General features: G+C 46.8%; 1 protein-coding gene across 2 annotated transcripts in view; it reads right to left on the bottom strand.

The window, feature by feature from the left end:
• Positions 1 to 2,847, bottom strand: part of TMEM230 (transmembrane protein 230) — a 27,460-nt gene extending 24,613 nt beyond the window's left edge. For both annotated transcript variants that reach the window (XR_003091702.1, XM_006035147.2), the window contains exon 1: positions 2,717 to 2,847. The gene's annotated coding sequence lies outside the window, so the exon portion shown is untranslated. The remainder of the gene's footprint in view (positions 1 to 2,716) is intronic.
• Between the last annotated feature and the right edge of the window lie 2,156 nt (positions 2,848 to 5,003).

The raw sequence follows: 5,003 nt of genomic DNA, 5'->3' as shown, positions 1-5,003 counted from the left end.
CCCTCATCTGTGTTATTTCTCCACCTCCGCCCTTCCTTCAGTGTGGACCTAGAAAGCAAGCTGCCCAGTGTTCCCTGCTTTGGGATATGCACCCTTATGCACCAGGACAGTACAAATACAACAGACAAGATGACACTTGGTTGAAGCCAAAATGCTTTGCCGAGACCTACTAGGTTCAACATCATGTTCTTTGAGGTGCTCTGGTTACAAGTGACCAAAAAAGAAGGTTGGTCCCCAAATCCAGCTTCCTCCATCTGCAGGGAGAATTTCTGGGGCATTCTGCAGAACTTGCAAGCATTCCTTTCTAATAAAGAACAAAAACCAGCTCCAGGACCTTAAACACCCCCATGAAAAAGAACAATCACAGTCTGGGCAGCCCGACACACACAGGTTAGAGCAGTGATAGACCACTAGGGATGAAACGGCTGGCAAATGACATAACCCAACCAACAGCAATGCAGTGAAAAGCTTGTCAGTCACAGGTCCTCACTGCTCAAGCAGGAATAGAATAGTGAAGGAAGCAGTGTTCAGAAATGGAGCTTTATTTAGTTATGCAGGGTAGGGTTGTGGTAATTTCACCTTGCTGCGAGTCCAAGCCATGTAGTTTCCTTGCCAGCAGCGACAGCTCCTTAAGATGGGATTTCTGAGGCTGGTGGATGTGGCTTTGTTCTGCAATGCTCTCACTTTCCAGGAGCTGAACCATGTACTTATCCTGCCACCAATGCCTCCTGTGCACCTCTGAGGAAGTAATATTTACGCTAGCCCACAATTTATACTGCCACCAGAAAAACCCTCAGAGGCAGCTCTGGTTAAAAGGAGGGTGTGAATGCAAAACACTATTGCATTTCCTGAAAGGCCCCTGTGTCGAGGTCTTAGACCCAGAAGAGCTGATCTATTCTTTCCAGAGCCTCCGCTGCAGTCAGCAGGGATTTCTAATGTAGTCACTGCCATGATGCCTGGATGTCAGGTATCTGCATGCCTAAGCAACCATTTCAGAGCTGCATTGCAGCCTGAAAGGACTCTCTCACCTATGGTCCACAAGAGGTACAACATTTATAGTGGACCTTATGCGGAGAATGGTGTTCTCTCTGTATTCCCTAAAAACATAACACCTGCCTACAGATAACAATGGTCCCAGTGGCCCAAACTTAATGTGTACTCGGCTTGTCTCTGTAATCTATTGGACACCAAAGGGAGTGTGCTTCCAAGCTGCCCATGCCTCCAGAGTGCAGTCCCACCCTCCCTCCCAGAAAGAGATCAAGACTTCTCCCTTTTTTTGTGCTCCAGCACTAATTTGAGATATTCCCTTTCTATCAGTACCCTTCCCTTGCCAGCTTCAGCCTTGCTAAAAATGATACATCATGGCTCCATTCTGAATTTGTTTTATACATGCTCTGTTTTAAAATAGCTCCAAGAACCCTGTATGCATCCTGAAAGGGACAGAAAGAAACGTTCAGCTCATGGACGCTAGATGCCAACATCATCTCAGCTCTGAATTTGACACGATGGATTTTTTTGTTCTCTTTATGGACAAAGCAGAAAGACAAGCCAAGTTTCTCATTTCTGTAGCTCATGGTCATAAAAATACTCCCAAAGTTGACAGTATTGCAAATCCTTAGTTTCCCCCATGAGGCACTTATTCTCACCTCCTTCCCCCTGGGCCTGCAGAAGCTGATAGCAATAGGACAGGTGACCAGGAGGTGCAGCATACTAAAAGTTACTTTCACAGCATAGCAGAGTAAGGTCAATGCACTTCATAACTGCTGAGCCTTGCATGCAATTGCCACTTTAAAAGGGAAAATCAAGCGCACACACCAGAAGCTGAGAACTGGAAAATAAACCCAGGTCTAACTCCCCTTCTTGTACGGTAAAGATCTATTTCATTCAGAGTAATGTGGTCTTGAGTCTTCACTGACCTGCACTAGTTTTACCCCACAGTTTCCCCTGGAATTACTTATGCTTCATAGCGCTGCAAGAGAAGAACCAATGCAATCATTCCCCTACCCATCAATGAACCAGAGGTTGAGCATAAGCCCAGGAAACACTCCAAGCTCACATCTGTATCAACCTACAGTAACTCCACAGAAGAAAGTGGAAGTAATGGGGGGGCAGGGGGGGAAGGTATATAAAGATCTGAGATCAAAATACAGCCTCACTATCTGCTATTCATTCTGGGACAAACTAAGTCAAAGCAACAGTTCACACTACTGCACTTGCTTCCTGCTTGTCAAACAGGCTGGTCATCATTGACAGAAGCCACCCGGAGAGAAATTGGAAAGATAAATGTCAGCCTCAGAACAAAGGGTCAATGTTCACCCAATTTAATCTCCACCCCACAGCAACAGCAAGGTCCATTCCCACTGCGTCTTGCCAGGACCTTGCATGGGCAGAGGCAATTTAAAAAGCTTCATTTGAATTACAAAGGTTACACCAGCCAAACACGGGTCCCAACGGCAAAGAGGAAGAACAAGGTACCCTCTCCCTTGCTAAATCTCAGGTTTGCCCACTGCCTCTGGAAACAACAGTCTGAACTCCTGCCCTGCCTATGTCTTTTAGCTTGAAAGTTACCCCAACCCTTGGGGAATAAGGGAACCTCATCTATCACCTCGTGGCTCAGTATCACATCAAGGAAATCTGCTCTGCAAACTTCAAGGCCTCCATAAGCAAGAGGCTGAGCAATCAGGAGCGAGACCCTCGCTGCAAGGCTACTTTGTACCTGCTGTTGGACCCCATGGCTCCCCGCGCTGCTTCCTCTCTGGTAGTAGGAGTGGCATTCACCCCAGGAAGTTGATTCTGCGTGTGCTTCCAGGGTACGGGCAGCAGGCCCTGCTCCACTTCCTTCCTGACAGCGAAGCTCTCATTGGTGGCCGGAAGTGACATGCAAGCTGATCTGGGTACATCCCAGCCTGTCTACTGCATGCAAACCCTCCCTATGCAGACTGCATTTGCATCATGTCAGGGATACAGCGCTTCTCAGCGCACAGGCAGCCTTCAACCTAACCTTGCAGTTAGCCAAGGAATAAAACACAGCAGCAGGTCACTGCGGAGAGCCTTAAGGAACAGGTTTACAAGCTATGTTATCAGGTCCTGTAGCTTTACTGGCTTGTTTCTTTGAAAGCCTGGCCAAGAGCCTTGGATTATGTGAGAACCCTTTCCCTAAACTTCCCTATGCTTGTGAAAAAATGCCAGGACACAGGAATAAGACTTGCACAGCAAAAGCAAAAGGCAGCCAGAACTTCTCTTTTTAAAAAGCAGGTCATTTCAGGGAACCTGCCAAATAAATTTGGCAATGCTTGTAGGGTGACAGTAGAAGGAAAGGCAAGTCATCAGAGTAATCCGGGGACGTCATTCTCCCCTTGTACTCGGCTTTGGTGAGGCCGCAGCTGGAGTACTGCGTCCAGTTTTGGGCTCCAGAATTCAAAGAGGATGTGGAGAAGCTTGAGAGAGTCCAGAGAAGAGCCACGCGCATGATCAGAGGTCAGGGAAGCAGACCCTACGATGACAGGCTGAGAGCCCTGGGGCTCTTTAGCCTGGAAAAGCGCAGGCTCAGGGGTGATCTGATGGCCACCTATAAATTTATCAGGGGTGACCACCAGCATCTGGGGGAACGTTTGTTCACCAGAGCACCCCTAGGGATGACGACTAGGTCGAATGGTCATAAACCAGTACAAGACTGTTTCAGGCTGGACATAAGGAAGAATTTCTTTACTGTCCGAGCCCCCCAAGGTGTGGAACAGCCTGCCACCGGAGGTGGTTCAAGCACCTACATTGAATACCTTCAAGAGCAAACTGGATGCTTATCTTGCTGGGATCCTATGACCCCAGCTGACTTCCTGCCCTTTGGGCGGGGGGCTGGACTCGATGATCTTCCGAGGTCCCTTCCAGCCCTAATATCTATGAAATCTATGACTAGTGAGAGTTGTTGTTATTTAGACTTACAACATCAGTGTCTCAGAACATGCTTATGCAACAGGGACAACCGAGTAGTCTAGTAGCAACTCTCTGCCTGTGAAACATAACTGTCAAATGGGTCAGTAGATTTTATCCTTTATTTAAAGCTATAGCCCCAACCAACCCCCCCCCCCCCCAAAAAAAAACAAAACAAAACCAAAACAAACCCAACCCCGTTTCCATTTGTGGGAAGCTGCTTGTGCTATTTTTTTCCCCACATCACCAACATTTAGTACCTTGATCCATGGAGTATCTTATGCCTCTAAAACAGCAGATCAGTCTTCTTGGATTTAAAGCACTCCTTAATGTTAGTTTTCACTCCATTTTGAATAAGGAACAGAGCAAGTCTTGTGCTGCAAAGAACCCAAGACTACAACAGGTCGGAATATTTTTATTGCTAGGTCCCCATTTCAAATGTCTGGGTGTAGTTTGCATGCAGAACAGGATTAATCATGTGCATCACCTCATGCTTGAAAAGATATCAAGGAACACCAGGGTTGACAATCAGTGCTCTAAAAGCATCCCTCAAGCCCACAGAACCTAGATTCACTGTTGCTTCAGTAGCCTTAGATTGGCAACTCCTAGTTTCATCAGTTCACAGCACAATTAGGGTTACATAGTACACACTGGGGTGAAAGAGCCCCTGTACCTTTAAGCTACATCTGTACTGAACTAACATGTTACCATACAAGCAACAGGGAAATAATGCATTTGTTCACCAAAGGCCTAACACTGCTATTGCACCCTGCTCCAGTATGACCCCCACCCCCGTCCCAATTTTAAGAACTGACAGACACTGGCTGCCACAGAAGCCTAAAGCTAGTTTTAATCCAAGGCAGCAAAAGCAGAATGTCCCAAACCTTGGCCCAACACTGCCACCTTGTGATGTTCTCCTGCCAAGTCAACCTGGGCAAGTGGTTAACACTGCTCAGTAGTATTGTTTTGGTCCATTTAAACTATCTTACTGAAGTGTTTTAGTAGATCTCATTCTAAATTTTGTTTGTTTGTTTTAAAAACCCAAAACCCAACCCCCCCCCCCCCCACGAAGGTTT

Source organism: Alligator sinensis, unplaced genomic scaffold (genome assembly GCF_000455745.1).
Source record: "Alligator sinensis unplaced genomic scaffold, ASM45574v1 scaffold1373_1, whole genome shotgun sequence".
In the NCBI taxonomy this organism is placed as follows: domain Eukaryota; kingdom Metazoa; phylum Chordata; order Crocodylia; family Alligatoridae; genus Alligator; species Alligator sinensis.
Note: the sequence above shows the minus strand (reverse complement) of the source record. Positions and strands in the feature narration are given on the sequence as shown.